Source organism: Capsicum annuum, unplaced genomic scaffold (assembly GCF_002878395.1).
Source record: "Capsicum annuum cultivar UCD-10X-F1 unplaced genomic scaffold, UCD10Xv1.1 ctg83209, whole genome shotgun sequence".
Lineage (NCBI taxonomy): Eukaryota > Viridiplantae > Streptophyta > Magnoliopsida > Solanales > Solanaceae > Capsicum > Capsicum annuum.
In genome coordinates, this window is record NW_025894060.1 from 187,724 (window position 1) to 201,429 (window position 13,706).

The following is a 13,706-nucleotide window of genomic DNA, read 5'->3' on the forward strand; positions in this document are numbered from 1 at the left end:
GACTTTCTTTGTCACTTCATTATAACAAAAGCACCTATAGTAACCTTTAGGACACTACCTTCACCAGTGTACCTATAACCATTCGAATCAAGGGTACTCAAGGAAATAAGATTTCTCTTAAGGTATGGGACATACCACATATCACCAAGTGTCTGCACAACCCTATCAAACATCTTGATCCTGATTGTTCCAATACTAGCTATCTTTCAAGATGTGTTATTTCCCATCAACACAACACCTTTAGAGACTGTTTCATATGTTGTAAACCAATTTCGATTATGACACATAAGAAACGTGCAAAATGAATCAAGAATCCAATCCTCAGAGTATTTGTAGTTACCATCAGAAACTACCAAGAGTTCTTTATTACTACCGCCATCTTCAATAAAACTGGCTTCACCGAGCTTCTCTGGTTGGTTTCCCTTCGGTTTTGGGGCTTGTCTTTTCTCTTTATTCTGTAACTTCCAACACTCGAATTTGATATGACCCTTCTTCTTTCAATAATTACAAGTTTTTTCTATTTTTGGATTTTGATTTGTTTCTATCATCACCCCAGAGTTCGTCTCACGATTTCTTCCTCGAACAATGAGACCATCTCCTTGAGTCTTCGACCCATTCACAAGATGCTTCATCTTCTCCTTAGAGCACAACACATCATAGACTTCATATATGCTCAGGGTATCACGACTATATAAAATCGTATCCCTAAAAGTCAAGTATGATGCAGGCAGTAAACATAACAGAATCAACCCTAAATCTTCCTCATCGTATTTAACCTCCAGAGTCTCTAAATCAGAGATGATTTCTTAAAAGACAGATTGGTAATCTTCCAAAGACGCACCCTCAGGAATACGATGGGAATGAAGTCGTTGTTTGAGATGCAACTTACTTGTCAGGATCTTCTTCATACACAGTGATTCCAATTTCAACTACAATGCAGCGGCTATGGTCTCCTTCAAAATATCTTGTAAAATCTGATCAGATAAATAAAGGTGGATCTAAGATAGAGCCTTCTGATCCTTACGTCGTTTGTCCTCGTCCATCCACAATGATGACATCTTATCAAACCCTAATAGAGCATCGTCCAAATCCATCTATGCGAGCATAGCCCCATATTTTAGCCTGCCATAACGAATATCTAGTGTTGCGATCCAGCAACAGAATATCATACTTCATAGTTGTCATCCCTGAGAAAATAATCGAACATACTCTAATACTAGTTTGTTATGATTCGATAGAGTAGACAAACCACAAGTAAAAGAAAAAAAGAACAACACATAGATTTACGTGACAACCCTTGCGGGAAAAACCATGGGCAGAGGTAAAGGAGATTTCACTATAATGGAGATATAATGGAGAGAGAGTACAATGTGGAGAAGCTGAATTTTCTGAATACCCAAAATAACCCACTTGATGCACCTATATAATATGTTCATACAAATAAGTCTTAGGCCAAAAACATAGAGGTCCATATCAGTTCTGTTGGCCCGATCCCTATGCTACCACCATAGACCCCATTGAAAATCACCAACATGGATTGCACAGCGAAACTTTCTGGGCCGGATCAACAAAATTTGGATCACAACTCTAACATATCTGTGTAGAGAAACACACAAAATATTTATAAATATTTGACAATAATCAAGTTATTATTGTATATAAATTTAAGTCTTCATAACAATTCATAACTTTAAATCATGGATCCATCTTCGTATATGGCTGGTAAGAGGTCAAGCAACATGCTTTTTTCCATACTTATCTTAGACTGTACAACCTCCCATTAATTGAATTGGTTCTGGACCATACAAATATGGAGGATTTAGTCTTTCTTAATAATGCAATCCCTTTTTTTTAAAAAATGTTTTTAAATTTTAATAATACAAGTTGACTTGACTTTTCTCAATCAATACCCTTACCCGTCAGTTTACGCAATTCACTAGTCTTCTTGTGCTTTTGACTTTACAAAGTTGGCCAACAATGTACTTCTCAATGTAAGATGACACTTCAAATAGAAGCTTGTGAAAATCACAATCATTTAACGTTTTAGTATGTTCATAAAAACAATTATTTTATACCAAAAAATAGTTTACACACTTCATTTTGCTTAATCATAATAACTTTTAATGGTGTATTATGATATGTTTAAGACTAAAAGTTTCAAAAGTTGTCAAGTGGGAATCTAACCCACACTATTAAGGTGGACGTTAAGGTTGCTAGTCAATCAACTAATCTATTAATAAGATTCTTGTCACGTCCCGAGTTGAGGCCCTAGACGTGATACATACCCAATAATATTTCTAGTATGAGCGAACGTTCTATCATAACACATGAGAATACAACCAACATGAAAGAATATAATTGAAACAATATAAGATTGAAATAAGATTTCTTAAAAGAGAAATATTTTCATCAAGGTTTATTAACACCACTTAGGAAAGAGGCTCACCAATGGCAGAAGATAGAAATCCTAATGAGGTGCTTGACCACGGACTTGAGAGCCAAAACTTACATTATGAAATGATGTAGCACCAAAGACAATCAATACGTGGAATGTATTGGTATGAAAAACCATTTCAGGAGGGTTGTGCATGAAGAAGAGATTAGAAATATGTCACGACCCGAACCAAGGCCCTGGCCGTGACGAGCATCCCGAACCATGAATGCCCGGGCGCCATTCTCTATCTGGTAATCAGGCATAATATTCATATAATATAAAAAAAATTGTGGAAAAACATAACAAGACAGAACCATGGCCAATCTCTTAACACTTGAACAATTTGAAAATAAATTCTTAGAATTCAAAACATATGACATCCATTTACGAAATCTCTAACATAACAAAATCGAACATATGTCTAAAATAAAACTGGGACAAGGCTTCCATTCAGACCATGAATAATATAAATAACAACGTTTAAATAAGTTCGGCCTTCCAAAATAGAGAAGGCTCACCAACTGCACACTTCTATCTGAAAACAAAACTACGTCTTAGAAGGACCCTTAGACTGAGCCTTAGACCCTGAAATATATGGGGGTCAATACAGATGTACTGGTACATAGAGCAATCCAAAAATAATGTATTTGTATACAACATAAGTAAGAGTAATTAGTAAACAGTTTATATATGATATATGAAAAACACATGGGCATATTTAAAAGACTTTGAACAATTTTTCTGAAATCCATGGCTCACTATTTGTTTTACTTATGAGCTAGATGGTACAACCTACAATCTATAATTCTATGGGCTATATGTAATCCGCCCTTAACTCGGCGGTCAAGCCCCTAATCCAAGTTTGCCGCAAGGATTGGAGTATCTATAAGGGGAGACACGCAAGATCACACAACATAGTGCCATAATCCCTAATCAAATCAACATGTCATGGTTGTGCATATAGGGCTCCTAACCATAGTCCCAAATTGGGATGACATGAATCAAGGTACACAAGATCGCAAAGTAGGGTACTATAATCCCGTGTCGGCAAATCACGGTTTCTAGCATTGAGTCTTTAAACTCGTACCCATCTCACTCTTTTTAAGCCCATTTTTAACCTTTTCTAAACATGCATGCTGTCACAGACCGAACCGAGGCCCTGTCCGTGACTGGCATATCTTTAACCATGAAGGCCTGGATACCCTTCTAACTTGAAATCATATACACCATTCATACACAAATAAGGAAATGTGGAAATTTCAGCAAAACGGAATCATGGCCATAAATCTAATGTAAATTTGGTAATAGAAAAGGACGATCCAAAACCTTCTAACAACATCTAGAAACCATCTACGAAATCTCTACTACATACTCTTTAACACAATCTGAAAGTTGGGACAAGGCCCCCAGCAGACGAAAATCATATCTAATAATAGTTGTCTGAAAGTAAACAGGCCTTCTGGAACAAAGAAGGCTCACCAACTGGACACTGTAACTCTGTCTGATAAAATCTACTACTTTTTTGGACCCCTAGACTGAGCCTCAAAACCTGGAGGGAGGAGGGGGGGTCAATACAGATGTACTGGTACAAAAAGTAATCCAAAATAAAACTTTTATTTAAGTAAAATAGTGGAGAGCAATTTGTTAAAACATCATGCATAAATAGTTCTCAAAACATATGGGCACTTTCTGAAAATCATAAATCATTTTTGACAATGCAATGTCTGTTCTTTATATTACTCATGAGTTAGGTGGCACTCCCCTATAATTCTGATATTCCACAGGTTTTAAATAATTTGCCATTGACTCGATGGGGAAGCCCCCAACCAAAGTATGCCGCAAGGGTTGGAGTCTCCGATTCTGGTACGCCGCACGGCACTAGGCCAGTGTAATATAATATACCCAGATCGGCAAATCACGATTTTGGGCAATGAGTTATCTGAACTCATGCCCTCTTCAGGGAACCACCTAACATCTCTTTATGCCCTATTTTTGCCTTTTCTGAACATGCATCATTATGAAATTTAAAACATGACAGTCTGATTTCTGGATTAGTCTGTGTCTGTTATGGCATTTTCTAAGTTGGTATCGTCATAGAAAGACTTGCAAGTCATTATTCTGAGCCATATATTATTATTTCATTCCAAAACAATGTTCAGGCCACTTGATCATGCATATAGTGTAATAAGAGTCATATCTCAAATCATAAGTCAAAAATCATGTAAACACTTTCCATTCATTCAACAATTTCAACAAGTAGTGGCCAACTTCTCAAAAACATTCCTGAAGTTTCTTTGTTTATCAGTCTCAACATTTAAAATCATAAAAGCATTCCTCTCTCCCGTTCTTAATCATCATGAATTCACATAAGACAATTAGTATCTTGAATCATTCTGTAAACCATGAAATATAAGGATTCATAACTTGTAAATCAAATAATAAAGTAATGGGAGAGGGAGATTATATATTTCGCGCTCTCAATTCAAAATTCATGGTTTTCAATGCATACATACATATATACAATTCAAATCAATTTGGGGGAAAGCCGAAAGGCCAAAACAATATCATCAATGTTTCAAAAACATGAATATATTCATAAATTCAAAACCCCTTTCTTAAAATCATGATTTCTATGCCCATGAGATTTTAGGAAAACCCCGCGTGCCTCTATTTAAGAAATAAAAGGATTCTCCTTGATGCCTACGACTTAAGGATTCCAAATCTCCAATTTGTTTTGAAAACACACGGTTAAATCATGAGTTATTTGGGAATCTTGTTTGAAACCCTAGGGAGAGTTCTTGATGGATTTTGTTGAGAGTAGATGTGTTTTGGTGTAATAGGGATTAAATTCCGTGTTCAAGATGTTAAGGGGTTGGAAAATACCCCAAATACCCTTAATGAGATGGGTATTAAAATATAATTGAGAGTTCAATTTCATCGGCCACCGCGAGCGCCACAATCACGGTGGCTCCCTAGAAATTGAAGAATGGGAATTTGTCCCATTCCGTGATATGTCACCATCATGGAGTCTCACTGAAAATTGACCATCAGCATTTACACCCTCTCCACGATGCGCCAAGGATAGCAATGACGGTTTTTTATGACTAGGACTTAAATTAACCATAACTCCTTCACCGAGTGTCCGTTTCGCAAAAAACTTATGTCGACGGAAAACTTATTCGATCATCTACGTAATGAAAAGTTGAAATCTAAGGAATTCCACAGGGAAACTTTAGGGCGTTACAATATCCCCCTCTTGGGAACATTCGTCCCGAATGTTGATGCGGGACACAAACAAGCATAATTTTGAGCATACTAAGGCATAGAAAGAATAAGGCAAGGATTGTACCTTCCATTTCATCATCCACTGGATAAAAAAGGTTTGGGTATCTAGCTCTCATGTCAACTTATGATTCCCAAGTTGCTTCTTCAATCTTTTGGTTTCTCCACAATACTTTAACTGAGGCTATCTCTTTGCTCCTCAATCTTCTAACTTGACGATCCAAAATTTCTACAGGCTCTTCTTCATAGGATAAGGAGTCTGTCACTTTGATTTCTTTAACATGCAACACTAAAGAATGGTCTCCAATACACTTCTTCAATATAGATACATGAAATACCAGATGAACAAAACCCAAACTGGCAGACAATTTTAACTCATACACAACTCCACTTATCCTGCTCAAAATTTGGTATGGCCCTACATAGCGAAGAGTCAGCTTACCTTTCTTCCCTAATCGCATGACTCCCTTCATAGGAGAAACCTTGAGAAACACCCAATCTCCAACCTCAAACTCTACTTCTCTTCTCCTAACATCGACGTTGATGACTCTGAGCTGTATTTAGTCATTCTCTAATGACTTTCACATCCTTTATTGCTTGATAAACAAGATCAGGCCTAAACATTTGCATCTCACCCACTTCATACCACCTTATTGGTGACCTACATATTCTCCCATATAATCCCTCAAATGGTACCATCTTAATACTGGAGTGGAAACTGTTATTATGTGAACTCTATTAATGGCAAGTGCTCTACCCAACTACCTTTAAAATCAATCACGTAGGCCCTCAACAAATCCTTAAGGGTCCGGATGGTGCGCTCAGCTTGCCCATCTATCTGAGGGTGGAAAACCGTGCTCAAATTCACTTGGGTACCTAAAACCTTTTGAAACGATCTCCAAAACTATAAAGAAAACTGTGTACCTTAGTAAGATATGATAGACACAGGTTCCCCATGCTAATGAACTATTTCTGCAATGAATAGCTTGGCATAATCCTCTCCCGAATAATTAGTCCTGACAGGTAGAGAGTGAGTTGACTTGGTTAGCCTATCTACAATCACCCAAATGCTATCATACTGGTTTTGGGACCTCGAAATTCCTGTAATGAAGTTCATATTAATCATCTCCCACTTCCACAAAGGAAAAGCTATCTCTTGAGAAGAACCACCTGGCCTCATATGTTCCACTTTAATTGATTGACAATTCAAACACTTGGCAACATAGTTAGCCACATCATGCTTCATATTATTCCACCATTAAATGGTTTTTAAATTATGATACATCTTAGTAGAGCCAAGGTGAACAACATACCTTGACGTGTGAGCTTCGTCAAGGATTCTCTTCCTCAAACCATCTACATTTGGCACACACAACCTACCCTGGTATCTCAAAATACCATCACCATCAATTTTAAATGACATTACCTTTTGTTAACCCATATCTTTCTTGATTTGCATCAAGATGGGATCTTCAACCTACTTCTCTTTAACTTCTATACAAATGGAAGATTTAGCTATCTCATGAATAACCATTCCTCCATTTTTAGAATCCAAAAGTCACACTCCTAGATTTGCCAGTTGGTGAATATCCTTCACCATCTCTCTTTTTTATTCTTCAACATGAGAAAGAATGCCCATTGACAACCTGCTAAGGGCGTCGGCTACCATACTTGCCTTGACCAGATGATAGTGAAGGCTCATGTCATAGTCTTTTAAAAGTTCCAACCATCGCTTCTGCTTGAGATTCAATTCTTTCTACGAGAAAACATACTGTAAACTCTTATCGTCAATAAATATATTAACATGCACCCCATACAAATAGTGCCACCAGATCTTAAGTACAAAAACCACAGCCGCTAACTCCAAGTCATGAGTAGGGTAGTTCCACTCATGCACCTTCAATTGCCTAGATGCATAAGCCACTACCTTACCATGCTGCATAAGAACACACCCAAGTCCCACTCGGGATGCATCACACTATACAACAAAACCCTCTGTACCCTCCAAAAGAGTCAAAACAGGAGCAGTAGTCAACTTGTCTTTCAACTTCTCAAAACTATTCTTACATGAGTCAGACTACAAAAACTTTACCTTTTTCTAAGTCAACTTAGTAAGTGGTGCAGCTATGAAAGAGAAACTCTCCAAAAACCTTGTATAATAACCTACCAAGCCCAAGAAGCTCCGAATGTCAGTTGGAGTCATGGGTCTGGGCCATTTTCTCACTGACTCAACCTTTTAGGAATCAACCTTAATCCCCTCACTAGACACAATAAGCCCTAAGAAATCAATAGTATTTAACTAGAATTCACACTTGGAGAACTTTGCATACAACCTATGATTTTTGAGATTCTGGAGGATAATTCGGAGGTAATTGGCATGGTCCTTCTCACTTTTAGAGTAAATCAAGATGTCATCAATAAAAACTATGACAAATAGGTCTAGGAACTGACAGAACACCCTATTCATTAGGTCTATGAAAGCTGCAAGAGCATTAGTCAACCGACGGACATGACTAAGAATTCATAATGACCATATTTGGTTCAGAAAGCTATTTTAGGAATATCTGACTCCCTAACTTTCAACTGATGCTATCCTGAATGAAGGTTTATTTTAGAAAAGCACTTAGCACCCTGAAGTTGGTCAAAGAGGTCATCAATCCTAGGAAGAGGATATTTATTCTTAACAGTGACCTTATTCAGCTGACGGTAATCTATGCACATACATAGGGAACCATCTTTCTTTCGAATGAAGAGTATAGGTGCACCCCAGGGAGAAACACTAGGTATGATAAAACCTTTATCTAGAAGATCTGCTAGCTATTCTTTCAACTCTTTCAATTCTACTGGAGCTATTCTATATGGAGGAATAGAGATGGGACAGGTTTCTGGCAATACATTTATGCCAAAATCTATCTCCCTATCAGGTGTAATTCCTGGGAGATCATCTGGAAAGGCTTTCGAGAATTCATTTCCTATAGGGACAGACTGAAGAAGAAGACTTTCGGTGTTAGAATCTTTAACCCGAATAGGATGATACAAACAACCTTGGGAAATGAGTTTATAAGCCCTAAGATAAGATATGAAGTGCCACCTAGGTGCTAAAGAGTTCTATTCCCATTTTATTGTTGGCTCATTTGGAAAGGAAAAAGTAACCTTTCGGGTTCTACAGTCTAGTATGGCATAACACGAATGGAGCTAGTCCATCCCTAGGATAGCATCAAAATCAACCATATCGTGTGCGATCTTCCACAATATCCCGGCTAAGAATAGATACAACATAATTTTTATATATCCTCCTAGCCACAATAGAATGACCCATCGGACTGGAAACAGAGAAAGGCTCAGCAATCACATCGGGCTCAAACCCAAAACCAACAGCCACATAGGGGTCACATAAGATAAGTTAGACCTGGGATCAAGCAACACATATACATCAAAGAAAAAGATTTGTAACATACTGGTGACAATATTTGGTGAGGCTTCCACCTCCTGGCGGCTGGTCAAAGCTTATAACCAATTGCGACCGCTCCCGACAGCTGATGTGGCGCCCTTCTGAGGTGGGGGTGGTGCACAAGAGTTTGCCTGCGACTCTCCACCAAAATTTCTCCTAGCATAGGGATAATCTCTTTGAAAATAACCCATCTGACCACAAAAATAACACATAAATGCACCTAGCTGACACCTTCCCAGATGATGCCTACCACAAGTTTCTCACCGCGGAAAGGTATGATGTTGCTGCATCGCACTGCCTTGTGACTGAGTATCCTGAGCTCTAGGTCCATGACTAGTCTCAAAAATCTGAGATCATCTGTCAACTGGGGGTCTTGGCACTGGGGCGCTAGCTGCAGACTGTGCCTTACCCTAAAACTTCTTCTTTTGCCATTTACCACCCCATTTACCGCTCTACGGCTGACTGTGGTTTTGATTCGCTGTTTTGGATCTCTTTGCCTGTCTATCCTTCTCTCTAGATTTGGCAATTTTCTTTTTCTTCTCTTCAATCTGCTGCATGTGGACTGGCATCCTAGGAAAGTCCATATCCCTATTTAGCATTGCCACTTGACATTCAAGCTCTAGGTCATCTAAAAGGCTGGATGCAAATTTCCTCATCCAGCCCCTCATGTTACCAGTCATTACTGGTGCATAGCGAGCTAATTGGTTAAAATTCAAAGTGTACTCCTGGACATTCATTTTTCCCTGCTTCATATTCATAAACTCCTTATCTTTGGCCTCCCTCAACTCTAGAGGAAAGAACCAATCAAGGAAGGTTTCCAAGAATTTTCCCCAAATTGTGGGCTCAGTACTCTCTCCCTTTGCATCCTCCCACTCATTATACCACTGATTTGCAACATCCTTGAGCTGATAAGATACCAAATCTAACCCTTATATCTCTTCCACATACATCACCTTAAAGAACTTCTCTATCTCATCCACAAACTCCTGTGGATCTTTTTCTACCTTGGTGCCAGTAAACTTGGGCGGGTTCATCCTCATGAACTAACCCACCCTAGTAGCATTAGATGTAACAGATGCATACCCAACATCTTCCAATCATTGAGCCTGATTGGACACCAACTGTGCCAGCATATGAATAGACTGTCTAAATTCTGCATTAGAAATATCCCTCTGAGAAGTCGAGGGATGGTTAACATTGTTCCATGGAGCCCCAGGTGGAATGGTCGAGACTGGAAGTACTCTCAGAGTAGGAACAAGTTTTGGGGTGAGAGCTCTGTTATGGGTATGCATCTCGTGAGTGGGATGTACGTCATCTATCTGTGCATTCTGATCGAGAGTGTGACGAAGAGGTATGATATATTTTTTTGAAAAGCAAGAGAGCATTGATTAAAGGCAGATTAGACTCCAAAGCACGAACTAGCTCACAAAGAGGGGAAATATTCCTAAATGCCTAGTAGACCCCTGCTAATAAGTGTGGCGCTCTACACACCCATAAACATGACTTTACTCAACGCAATTTCGTAGATACCCTGGGATGATGAACTGTGATTTGATACCAAGTTTGTCACGACCCGAACCGAGGTTCTGGCCGTGAAGGGTATCCCAAACCATAAAGGCCCGGATACCCTTCTAACTTGAAATCACATATACCATTCATACACAAATAAGGAAATACGGAAATTTCAGCAAAACAGAATCATAGCCATAAATCTAATATAAATTTGATATTATAAAAGGACGATCCAAAACCATCTAACAACATCTGGAAATCGTCTGTGAAATCTCTACTACATACTCTCTAACACAATCTAAAAGCTGGGACAAGGCCCCCAGCAGACCAAAACCATATCTAATAATAGTTGTCTGAAAGTAAACAGGCCTTCTGGAACAAAAAAGGTTCACTAACTGGACACTAGAACTATTTCTGATAAAATTTACTACTTTTCTGGACCCCTAGACTGAGCCTCAGAACCTGGAGAGAGGAGGAGGGGTCAATACAGATGTATTGGTAAGCAAAGTAATCCAAAATAAAACTTTTATGTAAGTAAAATAGTGGAGACCAATTTGTTAAAACATCATGCATAAATAGTTCTCAAAACATATGGGAACTTTTTGAAAATCATAAATCATTTTTGACAATGCAATGTCTGTTCTTTATATTACTCCTGAGTTAGGTGGGACTTCCCAACAATTCTGATATTCTACGGGCTGTATGGAATCTGCCACTGACTCGGCAGGGAAGCCCCCAACCCTAAGTATGCTGCAAGGGTTAGAGTCTCTGATTCTGATATGAGCGTAACATAATATACCCAGATTGGCAAATCACAATTTTGGACAATGAGTTATATGAACTCATGCCCTCTTTAGGGAACCACCTAACATCTCTTTATGCCCTATTTTAGCCTTTTCTGAACATGCATCATTCTGAAATTCTAAAATATGAAAGTTTGATTTCTGGATTAGTATGCGTCTGTTATGGCATTTTTGAGTTGGTATCATCATACCGAGACTTGCAAGTCGTTATTCTGAGTCATGTATGATTATTTAATTCTAAAACAATGTTCAGGCCACTTGCTCATGCATATCGTGTAAGAAGAGTCATATCTCAAATCATAAGTCAAAAATCATGTAAACACTTTCCATTCATTCAACAATTTCAACAAGTAGTGGCTAACTTCTCAAAAATATTCCTAAAGTTTCTTTGTTTATCAGTCTCAACATTTAAAATCATAAAAGCATTCGTCTCTCCTATTCTTAATCATCATGAATTTCACATAAGACAATTAGTATCTTGAATTGTTCTATAAACCATGAAATGTAAGGATTCATAACTTGTAAATCAAATAATAAAGTAATGGGAGAGGGAGATTATATATTTCATGCTCTCAATTCAAAATTCATGGTTTTCAATGCATACATACATATATACAACTCAAATCAATTTGGGGGAAAGCCGAAAGGCCAAAACAATATCATCAATGTTTCTAAAACATGAATATATTCATAAATTCAAAACCCCTTTCTTAAAATCATGATTTCTATGCCCATGAGATTTTAGGAAAACCCCGCGTGCCTCTATTTAAGAAATAAAAGGATGCTCCTTGATGCCTACGTCTTAAGGATTCCAAATCTCCAATTTGTTTCGAAAACACACGGTTAAATCATGAGTTATTTGGGATTCTTGTTTGAAACCGTAGGGAGAGTTCTTGATGGATTTTGTTGAGAGTAGTTGTATTTTGGTGTAATAGGGATTAAATCCCGGTTTCAAGATTTTAAGGGGTTGGAAAATACCCCAAATACCCTTAATGAGACGGGTATTAAAATATAACTGAGAGCCCGATTCATGGGCCACCGCGATGCACCACAATCGCGGTGGCTCCCTGGGAATTGACGAATGAAAATATGGCCCATTCCGCGATGCGTCACCTTCGCAGAGTCTTACTGGAAATTGACAATCGGCATCTACAATAGATCTATTAAAGTTATCCGAAAGTTATCCGCACCCCTAACAATTGGTATCAGAGACCATGTTAATTAAAGTTATGGTGTCAAAAGTTACGGAAGTAGTATATATTTAGATTTATTTGATTGATTAATTATGAGAAGACCATTTAAAAATAGAGAAGCTTTTAGAAAAATTAAAGCCTTAACTAGTAATTATTTAGAATATAAATATTGTTTAGATGAATAACGTACAAAAAATACTAAAATATAATGAATTAAAACAAATAATATCTGAAAAACGTAAAGAATTAAAAATAAGGATAGAAAGACTACAGTATAATATAATTGCCGGATTTAGTAAAAACTCAATAAATACACAAAAAGAAGAAATATCAAATTTAGAAGCAACAATAGATAGTCTAGAATATATATATCAACATAACTTATATACATTTAAATAAAATGAACAAAGAAGAATTTATAATAGATGAAAAAACATATGAAAATCACGAAGGATTAAATATAAAAATAGTATTCTCTAATTTAGGAAGGAGATATAAGAAAATAGGTGAACATTTACATTTAAAGTTAGAAAAAGAAGAATTAAAATTAGAAGATAAATTGACAACCATGGTAAGAATAGAAAGAGAAAACGAAGAGATAGACAGAAAAAAGGCAATAGATAAAACAAAACAACAAATCAGAGAAGAAATACGGAAAATAGAAGAAACTAAAAATAGTAAGATTGCTGAATTAGAAAAAGAACTACAAATGCTAAAAGATTTATATGAAAAGAGACAGAAAGAAAAAGAAGAAAAAGATAAAGAACAAAAATTATTAATTGAGATAAATCAATTTAAAGAAAAATTAGAAGAAAAAAATAAAGAATTAGAAATCAGTGAATTAGAAATAAATACAGTAGATGCTGAAGAAACAAATAATTATGACTCGGAAGGTAGTGAAACATATACAAAATTTTTTGAAAAACTAGAAATTAATGAAAAATAAGAAGTAATTAATAAAGAAAATCTATAATTAATAAATATAGAAGTAAATACTCTAGATAAAAATATAATACCTAGCACATCAGAAA